The 12774-nt window shown below is 39.1% G+C and overlaps 1 long non-coding RNA gene and 1 pseudogene across 1 annotated transcript; one reads left to right on the forward strand and one right to left on the reverse strand.

Annotated features, from left to right (window-relative positions):
* Window positions 1-1202: 1202 nt before the first annotated feature.
* LOC149050588 (uncharacterized) lies at window positions 1203-3906 on the reverse strand. The gene is made up of 3 exons (XR_016184242.1): window positions 3823-3906; window positions 3267-3350; window positions 1203-1287 (listed from the first exon to the last, which is right to left on the reverse strand). It is a non-coding gene; the product is annotated as an uncharacterized LOC149050588 (long non-coding RNA).
* A 7557-nt stretch (window positions 3907-11463) lies between these two features.
* On the forward strand, window positions 11464-12743 carry LOC149050589 (uncharacterized; annotated as a pseudogene).
* Window positions 12744-12774: the final 31 nt, after the last annotated feature.

The following is a 12774-nucleotide window of genomic DNA, read 5'->3' on the forward strand; positions in this document are numbered from 1 at the left end:
GCTATCTTTGGATTATTATCATCTTTTTCTTATCATAAAGGTTTAATTACGACTTCCCATTAAAAATCGTCCATTCATTCCTCAATAAATTCCTAAGGATGTTGACGCTTTAATAACGTCTGGTTGGATGCACATTAAATTTGCATTCTTCTAGAGAATAAGCAGACAAATTAAACTCCTGTAAAGTCTTCCTTGGCACGTTCCAAGTCCAGTTACTTCTCATTAATCAGGAAATAATTGACTAATATTTGCCCTGTGTCCGTTAGACAGTCAGCTCAGGGGCGTGAATTTCTCCGCCCCACCCCTCACCCCCTCGAAGTAAGATTCCTCGGTTAAGCGCTTGCATAATCAATTTCATCTCCATTCCATCACCGAGAGCGACAGTTTTGCTATCTAAATTTCTATTTCTCTTGAGCATTCCGTCATGATGCTCGACTAATGGCGTTCACGAAGTCATATTGTTTCCATCAGTGACGCCGCCCTTTCCTCAAATTTTAGTGCCTGGTATAAGTTCATTCGACATGATCAAGTTAAATTAAGGTAAAAAAGATGTCTGAAAAAACAATTTTGCTAAAGGTAACAATAGAATAAAGAGTATGATACCAACTGAGCTGACGTGAACTTTCAAGATCTAAACGAAATACTCTAAGCTGCTGTTACTTTAAATCAAAAGACCCTGTATCATGACAGACGGATCGAAATCAACCAAAAAAGACTCACGAAATGTTATAAATCTGGAAATCAAAGGATAGACTTCACGGAGCTGACCAATTATAAATAAAGGGCCGAACTTTATTCATTCAAATAACACGCGACTATGTACTTGATTCCGTTTGATGACTTACGCCAACGTTATTTCGTTCGAAACTTCCATTTACCTGGACGATCAGGACGATGATATCCTTCCCTTTACCGTATACACGATTAAAGAGACGATAGTCTTTTTTTCATGATAGAGAGAGGTGATGGATTCTAATTTTGCAGACTTCTATCTGCGTCGCTTGATGGTTTTCATCACATATGTCCGGCTACTTTGTTGTCATTCTTAAGCAACACCTCGTGGGTTGGGGAGGAGTCAGCTCAGCATCTGTGCACCCTTTCTCCCTCTTTCATATCGACACTTACCTGGGTAAGTTATAGACCCTGATCTACTTCTGGTCCATTTAAGCAAATATAAAAACAAAGTTCAACAGTCTTACTTACAGGTTCAGAGAATAATAAGAGGTAAGGTAAATTCCGCTTAAAGCTCCTGACGATAGATTTTTTAATTGGTTGTTGGACAAGTCCCTACAATCAACAATAACAACAACAAAGTGTAAGCTATTATAGATAGGATAATTTTCTGCATAATGAATAAAAATGTTTGACCACATCTTGATGTGATCTAAACGTTAGGGCTATTTTTATATCATGGAATATATCTTCATTGACTCTCAAAATTTATCTTGGCTTTAACCGCACTGAAGCTGTTTACTAATGTAAACTTATCCTGGGGCTGGATAATATTGTTTACTTGGTATTTTCTGAAGGATGTAACATCTGCTCATCTTACTAAAAGTGACAATTTCGAAATCATGACACGAACGATTTTCATTCAATCGGATGAGCTGAAAAGAAATCTTGAATTTAGGGAAGTATTGAAACGAATATAAAGAATATTAAATTAGCTGTGCATGCTCTCCTGTAACTTCCAAATGGTCCTTCATTTAAAAATTTTAAGCTGCACAAAGTAGAGTACAAATAAAACGCGAATAGAGCCCAGGTGAACTACAAATATCCTGCGATATTGTACAGTTGGTTATTTTGTACGGTAAAAAAACCTGTATGTTTAACCGGTCGGCGGCACGCGCTACGCTTCTCTTTCCGCTTTGCTTTTCCCGCCATATAAAAAATGAGCAGAGACACAGTAAAATGAAGCAATTGGATGATAAACAACTTATTAGACATTTTGGTGTGTGGTATTGCTTACTGGTCGTTTGTTTTGAAATTTAAGGCTGTACAACAATATAGCTCAATTGAAGATATAGCTTAATTCATACCTGTCACCTAAGTAATATTGGTTAACGGTAACGTAGTAAATGATTATGTAGTTTGACTTTTCTCTCATAGAAGATGTTTCAGCTTTTTTTTAACTGGTCTTGAGACAAATTCATATCGTGCAATAAGTCTGTGTAGACAGTCTTAAGAGTCCCTCGCTATCTAATTATCTGGTAAAAATGATATAATTTTTGTTTGCTGAGCTTCATTTCAAAACCTAGATGAAACTCGGTGTTTTGTCGACTGAAACATTTCACATGACTTTCAGTCTGAAAGCTTCTATACAATACCCTTCTGCCTCCCTTTTTTTCAGTTTAAGTTGCCATGGTTTTACTCAAAAGATTTCACTGGCTCCCTATGGATCAAGGCCTCGCGCATGTTTTATTCATTTTTAATAATGTGCTTGATACTGGTGCTGCATGAATAGATTTATGCATCTCCCATCTATTACCGAATGGGCAAATTAAACTCAATAGACAGTAAGGTAAAAGTTTAACCTTCTACCTCATTTATTTGACACTATATAACAATAGTTTTGAGAAGACAGTAAAAACACACATGATCGGTCCAAAAGTCAATCACAATGTCGCAACGCAATTATAACTATAGCCACAATTGTTAATTAAACGGGCATTTCTATCATACGGTTTTATTGTAGTGCGAATTCTTCTTTTAGTCGCAATGTAGTCTTTGTAGTAACTTTTTATTTATGTTCCCTTCTTTAGTTGCTTGTACTACTTTAACTCTTAAATTTGAAGATGTTACATAATTTGCGCATCACTCTAGAAGTAGGCAGAAACACTCGACTACGTCTCTTGTTTCCCCCCACACTTCTTTCGTGCTCTAGCCACTTCCTGCGTTCTTTAATTTACAATAGAACAGAGCACATTCATGACTTCTTTCTTTGTTTAATCTTTCTGGTCACACATCTCAACAGTTACTGTTATGAACTCTTAGATAAATGCGCATAATAATGTGGATTTCTTCTGATTTTGAAAAAAAAGATAATATGTACAATGCGATGGAAAACAATTTCGTTACCGTTATCCCTAACATAACTTTTGTGAAACAAGAAAAGTAATGGGATCTTAGAGGCAGTAAGGGTCACGTGTACAGAGATGACTCTTAGTGGATATTGGTTCCGGCTCGCATAACTTCTGTTGTGTTTATTGGTTTTTCATTTTTCCTTTTGATTTTAAGTAGTTTGATTTACAGAAGAGGACTCTTACAGCGTTATATATACATCGTCAGAAGCGTTAATGCCAGCAAATACTCTTGGTGGAAGATCCTGTAACTTGTTGTTGGACAGGTCCCTACAATCAAAAAGTCAACACAACAATTCGTATTCTTAGAGATGTAGTGGAAATTGGTTCTTTTTTAGATACACATAATGTTTCTATATCTTGAAAGTGCCTATTACCTTCTTAAATTCAAATCAGTGATTGCGTAATTACATAGCTGAGTTTACTTTGTATTTAATCAATAAGCAAACACTGAGAAGTTCTACAAAATTTTTGATCGATAGACTTTTACAACGACAGTGGATGGGCGACACTCACTCAAATCCTGAGACATGCTCAGAACTTTGAATCTTGATGATCACGTTCATGAACGTTTTAGGAGCTGACTCTTCACTTGAACTTTGTTTGTTTGTAAAGCGTCTTTTTGTAGTTCCACTTTATATGATCATATGACTCCTCGCATAACTTCTGTTATATTTATTGGTTTTTCATTTTTCCTTTTGATTTTAAGTAGTTTGATTTACAGAAGAAGACTGTTACTCACAGCGTTATTTTTGCATCATCAGAAGCGTGAATGCCAGCAAATATTTCTGGTGGAAGATCCTGTATCTTGTTGTTGGACAGGTCCCTATAATCAACATGTCAATACAACAAATCGTATTCTTAGAGATGTAGTGAAATTTGTGCTTTTAAGATACAAATAATGTTTCTATATCTTGAAAGTGCCTATTACCTTCTTAAATTCAAATCAGTGAATGCGTATAATTACATTGTTGAGTTTACTTTGCATTAAATTAATGAGCAAACACTGTGAAGTTTTGCTAAGTTTTGGACCGATAAACTTTTACAACGATAGTGGATGGGCGACACCCACTCATCCTGAGACACATGCTCAGAACATTGAATCTTGATGATCACGTTGATGAATGTTTTAGGAGCTGACTCCTCACTTGGACTCTGTTTGTTTGTAAAGCGTCTTTTTTGTAGTTATTATTATACAAGAAAAAACGGTTAAGAAAAAATAAAGCCTTCGACTTGGTTTATTTAACAAAACGTAGCAATAGTTTGAGAAGACAATAAAAACATGCGTGATCGGTTTAAAGGTCAATCACAATGTCGTAACGCAACAGTGTGCGGAAGTGTCACGCGAGAGTGTCATAAATCAGCTCTAAGCAAAACAACATCTTTGCTGATAGCAGCTGGTTTTTAGCAGATTTGCAACCATTGGCAAAAGGCCTCTCATTCTTCGGCTGTCTTCTCTGCATGCTTCACAAGTGGACGCGTGATTCTAAATACTCCTGCCGTAGAGCGAAAATAAAGATATTCGCGCCCCCCGTTCAAACACCCATAGCCTGATTCTCACTGGGTGCGAAGTTGTTTGCCCCGCTCTCTTCTCTCCCCGTCAACAGTACCCCGCACGAAATCGTGTTCAGGGCTCTTCTACTATATGTGATTGGATGACTCAATTGTGCGAAAATGTATTTATTACAACAACGTAAATTTTCGTTCATGCTCATTGCTTTTCCTTGGTTTTTTTTTTAATGAGAAGTTATTTGAAAACGCCACAATAGGACTATCGGATGTCTACCGCTGAATGGTAAGGCGGAATTTTCAAGCCACCCACTAATTCTCACCGTTCCTTGATCATCGATCGATCATTGATCCTTGATCATCGAATCCAACCTTATTACTTTTGATTTTAGTATTCCAATAATTCCTTACGGCTTAGACTTAATTCATGACTGTTGTCTGTTGTTACTCTTTTAAGATAAGCTTTTCAGCTTCTCGTAGTTCTGCTATTGAGGTGGTAACTATTTTCAACTTGTTCTTCATGAACGTTCCTTAAATATAAGTTATCGATCTGATTGCCTATCCCCAGTTGGGGAACCTTAACACACCGTCGATCGAGCTAAACCTCTTCTTGACTGTGGTCGTGCGCACGATAACCTTAATTTGAGGTTCTCATATCTGTTTATCGAAAATGTCTCCTCCTTAAAAATATAATTTTTTCCCTTGTGCGAATGCAGGCCTTCCGAGACAATTAGATTTGATTAGTTCCTCGTCATTTCCTCGGCATCTCCCTGAGGTATGATCGGCTGGATAATTCTTGATTCTTGTATAGAGAATGTGAAAGTTATTTCTAAAACTTTTGAGTTTGACTGAAGAGCGGTGTGAGGCTGGAAAGGAAAATGCCCGCCGAAGCACAGATTAAGACTCCAAAATCAATTTTTTTTTACTTTGGAGAAAGCTGTTCCAGAGGGTCGAGAGAAGGCTCGTAATCCCGGTGACAAAGAAGCATGTGTGAACTCTCACCGAAGACTGCAAAATCAATTTCTTTTTACTTTGGAGAAAGCTGTTTCAGAGGGTCGAGAAAAGGCTAGTAATCCCGGTGAGAAAGAAGCATGTGTGAACGTTCACCGAAGACTGCGAAATCAATTTTTTTTCTTTTTTTAATATATAACTTTGAAGACGGCTGCACCAGAGTATCGAGAAAAGGCTACTCATCACAGTCGCAAAGGAGCATGTGTGTATGCAACATATAGAGACAGATCAATTTGCGCAGTCGCGTGTTATAGTCGTTGTATCACCGGCTCAAGCTGCCTCCGTTTTCTGTTCGCACAGCGCTGTTCTTTAAATCACTTCCTTTTTTTATCCGAACGATTCCGCTTCCTGTATATGTCGTGTTCTAAACATTGATGAAGGCACGGAGATCTCGGATAGAGTAGATATGCATCATGCAAGCTATCAGTCAGCGTTTAGCTCGATCCACCATCTTGAAATTTCATCTTCCACAAGAAGGCATAGTGACTTTACTCGTTGGAGATCTCACACACCATACTTCACTTTAACCTCCTCGCCTTCGCTCGGCAAGTAGTGGCGACACTAGTTGCTGGTCCACTTGTCACGACTTTAACAACAAATAGTTGTACTTTGAAACATAGACGACGGAATCAACACAACCATTCCAATTTTGCGCCGATAAAGTGTGTATCCGATCTCTATCAGACAACAACGGCTATACTCATCGGACTGTGAGTGCGTTGAATGCTCGCTCTACTGCAAACAAATCGGCATTATTTGCTGATTACGTCTATCAATGTAATGCTGACTTATTTGTAAAAACTGAAACCTTGTTATCGGATAACGACCCTTTAATTTGCAATGCGATAGCTTCTCCTGGCCTCAAGCTATTTAGTCGTCCAAAGAGTGCTCGTGAAAGTGGGGGTACGCTTCTTCTGTTTATTTTTGTAACAGTTTTATTGGGTATGACTCATATAATACTAGTACAACAATACAATATACCATAAAAATCGAAAATACAAGATACAGCAAAAAAATTCATTGAGAGAAAAAAGCAGACCAAAAAAAGTCAGGGACACAATAGGACTGGTGCGAACGGGACACAAAGACCTGTGCGAGGCACCGCCCGTGAGATGAAAAAGGAAACAAAATCATGAACATTGAGATCGGTAACACCACTCAGACATTTGAACTAGAAGACGAGATCATTTGACATTAAAAAAGAAAACGAGATTTAAAATTATTAGGCTGCTTTTTTCGCAAACTCTAATTCGTTCAAGAACGTCTTTTGAATGTTCCGACTCTCTCGTCTCCAACAAATCTTCGAAATTCGCGCCTCAGATTTTTCATAATATATCGAGGACCGTACTCAAAGAACCAATCCTCTGATTATTGTCAGTTTTATTGAGGAGTTTTCAGACTTCTTGGAACCTATTATTTTTTCTCACGATCCTCTTTTCTTAACTGATGATTTCGATACCCGCGTTGATGATCACAATGACACAGCAGCCTGTCATTTTTTTGATTTATTGGAGTCGATATTAATAACGTGACGTGTGTCGGAATCAACACACGAACTGGGCAATGTACTGGATCTGATAATTACGCGGAACTTAGAAAACTTTATCAGCGGTTAACGTATGCCTGACATCCTGTTTTCGGTTAATCTGACACTGCTATTCAAGCTGAAAACAACTCGACCACCCTTAAAGTTGACCGTGTTTCATTAAACACGTTTAGAAAGCTGCGATCATTTGATATGAACGCATTTCTTACGATAAAAAGTATCACAAGTAACACTGCGTAAGGGACATCCATTCATGGGTTTTGGACGATTATCCTAAACTGAACAACAACAAGACCGAATACCTCATTATTAGGACACTGCAAAAGGGGAAAATTGGATACCTGCCAGTGCTCGTGTTGTTGACTCGAACATCAAACCTGTGCCCATCGCTAGCAGTAAAATCTCTGCGTCTGATGTGATTCCAGGCTGTCTATGCCAACACACGTCACAAATATATCTAGCTTTTCATTTCTCACAACAATCAACAGTCAACAGAGGTCCTCATTGGTGCGTTCATTACAACCCGAATGAGCTATTGCAACAGCTTTCAAGATATTATGTATCAGCATTTTTTTATACCTAAACTGCAGCGCATAAAGAACGGCTTGGGATAGACTGTTCTTTAGAGAACAAAAATGTGGTCATATAACGTCGCTTGGTTTTTAACTACATTGGCTACCGATAAGAAACAGAATGGGGTTTAAAATACTTCTAATTACTAATTTATGATTCATTAAATTAGAAATTTTTAGCTCCTTGTTACCAAATTATAATCTCAGAATTTTCAAGGACAGACCCGTTCTTAGTCATAGCTGTTTTCAGTCTGAAGCTAGCCTAAGTGAACCTGTTTTGATAAAATTCTTGAATGCAGTTCCTCTGAATTAAGGGAGTGCATATACAATCGAAATCGCATTTTTTATGGACATTTTTAATCAGGGCGTTTTATTGTAGTTTATTTCTCTTAATTATGATGTAGTCTTTGTGGTGACCTTTCATTCATATTCCATTCTCTTCATAGCTTTAGTTGATTGTAATATTTTAACTCTTAAACTGAGATGCGCATTTGAAAATTTGGGAACTGGGGAAATATTCAAACATGCTGATGAACGAACTAGAGTTGAGCTGTCGATGTAACAGTGGCTAACACTGTAAAAAGATGGTTTCGCGCTTCGTTTTAAAATTAATATATCACAACAGCTGATTCGGACAGTTTTTCGATTTTAAAATTGCGATAAAAAGTTCCACTAAGGACATGTTCTGTCGATTGGAAACGTTAGTACGCGGCATTTTGCAAAAAACTTTCTATTAATTTGAAAGAAACCTTGATACAACGTGCTGATTGATTCACGTATTTTGCAAAAAAAGCAAGTGTTCGAAGCGTCCGAAAATAAGTCACGATGGCTCTTCCTCAAAAGCAACTTCGTGTTAAAGAATAATGTTGAGTCAGTCCGTAGTAATGTATATGAATTATAATCCAGATTGAAAGGAATATCTGCATAGCGTATGACAAAGTATGTAATTAAAAAAACTCTGTGTACCATTTAAATAATGTGCAACTATTTTTAACGTTATCGGATATATCTCGCTAAAAAAATTAACCTGGACTTACTAAAATTCCATTCTTCGAGTAGCATTGTTTATTGAGCATTTTCTGAGGTTGATACTATCTGCACATCCAAGTAGAGGTAATGATTTCAAAACCATGAGACACATAATATTTAAATTACTTGGCTGGAATGAAAAACTAATCCAAAATTTGAAGACGTAATGAACAGATTGTTAAAATAAACTTTATGTGCCATCCTCTGACCCCTGTATGGTCCAACATTCAAACATCTGAAGCTGTTTACGGATGCTGATGAACGAACTAGAGTTGAGCTGTCGATGTAACAGTGGCTAACACTGTAAAAATATGGTTTCGCGCTTCGTTTTAAAATTAATATATCACAACAGCTGATTCGGACAGTTTTTCGATTTTAAAATTTCGATGAAAAGTTCCAGTAAGGACTCATAAGGATTAACGTCGCTCGTGATCATGATCGATTCATTGTTTATTCAGCTTCATTTATTAAATTGAATTGAACTCGCTTATTGATAAACTTAACGAAATATTTTAAATCATCTTAAAAGATGAATCCTTTCAACCCCTCTAGACACACATTATTTCAACAGTTACTTTAAGGAACCCTTGGGCTAAATTTTTTCTACTGAGTGAAGAATAACGATACGGCGGAAAAACTATTTCGTTACCGTTAGCTGTTATACAAACTTTGTGAAACATGAGGCTTTATGTGATCTTATTAAGTAGTTATAGACGGTTAGAAAACTGTGGCTCGTGCTATTGGGTGTTTGGCTCCATAGTTAACCAAATTCTTTCAGAACTATTAACTTCAGAAATATTAACTGAATTTTCATTTGAGTCACGAGCACTAATTTTCTATTGAGTGACATCCATTCAAGAATAACGGTTGTACTGAGCGTTTTCAGCGCTGGTTGTCTGTATGTGGTCCTCAGTAGTGTTGTAGAGACTAAATGACTGTAAGTATATGAAATTCACATATGTGCACAGCGGATAAAGAAATGAATATGGAAGCGATCCTCGTAGTAATGTACACTATTTAAGCAGTAGTTGAAAACAAGGCCCGAAAAAATTCAGCAGTAGTAAAAATAAGGTTCAAATCCCGTACAGGCCTGAATTTTATTCAGGCCCTATTGTCACCTCTGCCTAAGTAGCGTTTATTACTGCGAGGATCGCTTCCAAATTCATTTTTTTATCCGCAGTTCGCATATATAATTTTCATATATTTGCTGGCATTTATTTATCACTTCACGGTTTTATTTGGAACCAACATAATAACCAGCTCCAAGTTGACGTGTCAGCTCAGTTGGTAGAGCGCTGCACTGATATCGCAGAGGTCACGGGTTAAAATCCCGTGCAGGCCTGAATTTTTTTTTTCACGCCTTATTTTCACTAAACTGATTAAGAAGTGTTCATTACTTCGAGGATCGCTTCCATATTTATTGTAGAGACTGTTTTCACGGCATTATGAGCGGTTTGTAGCAACTAACGTCGAGCATTGCAGGCCTTCATCACCGCTGTTGAAGCGCTTTCATTAAACCGTTCCTGAGCGGTTTATCAGCTGTTACCTCCTGGTGGTCTCACAGCGAATGCGCTTCTTAACCGCTTTTTGTGGCTACTGCCTCCTACAGGAGGCCTCTCAGTCGCCTCTCCAGGAGACCCTGGAGAGGCGATTGAGCAGAATTGTGTGGTCCACAGTATCAAAAGCCGCGCTGAGGTCGAGAAGCACGAGTATAAAGTGACACGTTATTGAATTGGTTTATAAGTAAGATGTCATTTTTCACTCGTTGCAGAGCAGTTTCTGTACTGTACTGAAGTGATCCTTTGTTTGGGCAAACACAGCTCGCTTGGCAAGTTTTGAAGCAAATGATAGATTGCTTACGGGTCGCCGATTGGAAAACAGTGCTTCGGCGCCAGTCTTCTTTAATCTCGGTTTAACACCAGCAAGCTTCCAGTCATCAGGGAAGGTTCAGCATTGTAGAGAAAGGTTAATCATCCTAGTGATCACTGCTAGGAGGGCGTCAAGACACTCAACCACGTAACCAGCGTTTTTGCAGACCTGAAGAGCTTGCGCGAGTCGTTGCAGTCTGCCTGTATAAATTTGGTGTAGTAGTCAGATCGTGCTCTTTTAATAGCATAGGTAACCAGGTTTTTCTTGGCCTTAAAATCTAACAGATCACTATGTAGCCTTGTTCAGCACCATTTCCTCTCCGCGCGCCTCTTTTCCTTTTTTGCAGACTTTACTCCATCATTGAACCAGGGAACAGTTGGTCTTTTAATTACGGTCTTAGTGATGGCTGGTGTATGGTTGTCAAGCACTGATTTGAGTGTGTTGTTATAGGCATTAACCAGACTATCGAGGTTGTATGAAAGAAGGTTTTTCCAGAGATCGGTATTAGAAATCTCGTCCCGTAGGAGCTTCTTATTGATAGACCTAATTTTCCAGAGAGTTATATGCGATCTTTTAAGGGCAGGTTTGCACACTTGAAACATCAAGCTGGTCAGACAATCTTGTAATAATAAGATCAAGGGTGTGCCCGCTGATGTGAGTGGGAGCGGTAACATGCTGCTTTAGACCTGTACTCTCGAGTAATTCGCGCAGTCTCACCGCGTCAGCGTCAGCTTCCACGTCCATTTGTATGTTAAAGTCCCCAGTAATTAATAGATGGCTTGGGCAAAAAAACTGCAGATTCGAGAAATGCTGAGGACTTTTCGAAGAAGACACTTGTGGTGACGGGATGTGCGTCAGAGTATGGTGTTCTGTAGATGATAGTAAGGTGGATCTGGTCAGTTTCAGACTTAATATCCCAATCAGAGTACTCAAATGATCGCAGTTCAGCGGTAGCTCCTTTTTTCACTGTTAGGTTGTCCCTGAACAGTATTTCAGTCCCTCCCCCTGTTCGACTAGTTCGTGGATAGTCTAGAAGTTTGTAGCCAACAGGCGTTCAGAGTGTTCGCGAGGCTGACTCCATCGGATAAAACCATGTTTCTGTTAGAGCAACCACATCTGGTTTGTACTCACAAACAAGATCGGTAAACTCGCCAGCTTTGTTATTCAAGGATTGTGCATTGAGTAAGCAAAAGTTCAAGTCGATAGAGTGGTGATCTTGAGTCATGTTGCCGTTAGATCGAGTTAGTGGCCTCAGAATGTTGCTATAATGTGCCAGTTCGCATCAAAGGCACACGCAGAGTCGCTGAACTCGCATCCATGAGATTCCTAAGGGAACGGATCAGACTGACACAGAAGGCCAAGGGAGATGCAAAGAAGGATACAGAATCCACAGCACAGAGCATAACATCCGCTCTCTTGACAGACGGCGCCAACAGGCTACTAGAGCAGATTAAGACCAACATCCAACGAGTCTTCAACACCACCAAAGACAGACATAAGCAGAAGTTTGAAAAACTCACTCCAGAAAAACAGGCGATTGTGTCACCGGTTGACACACCGTATGTTGACAAAGCCAACTGGGTGGTTAATTTATCTTCTAGGTCCCTTAGCGATGCCGAGAAAGCCCTACTGAAGAAAGGACTGACTATTCGCTGTAACTCCTGCGAATATTCCTGCCACAGAGGTCATCGCCAAGGTCGAAGCAGCCGTAAAACAACTCGACGCTGAACAAGCAGATACTGTCAGAAGAGTTGTTAACGGTATCCTTCAACAGGCGGAACACCAGAGCCTAACATCACGAAGGAGATGCGAGATTAATTTAAAAGCCTGAAAGAAGACGAGTCCATCATAGTTCTCCCAGTGGACAAAGGGCGCGCTAGCGTAGTCATGGATACCGACACCTACCGAATTAAGATGTCTACGCTTATTGGGAACGGACCGTACCAGCTCCTCAACAAAGATCCGACAGACCGTCTGACCCGCAAGTTGTCCGAAAAGCTGCTTACCTTGAAGCAAAGCTAATATCTACCAGAGGCCGTTTACAACAAGATCAGACCCCGACACAAACAGCTGCCTAGAATCTACGGTTTACCGTCCGGCTGCAGGACGTTTAGTCACTTTAATTAAAGTTAGTTGTTTCTTGCAGCGATTCTTTCGA

This window comes from Pocillopora damicornis, chromosome 2, assembly GCF_964200805.1.
Source record: "Pocillopora damicornis chromosome 2, jaPocDami1.2, whole genome shotgun sequence".
Lineage (NCBI taxonomy): Eukaryota > Metazoa > Cnidaria > Anthozoa > Scleractinia > Pocilloporidae > Pocillopora > Pocillopora damicornis.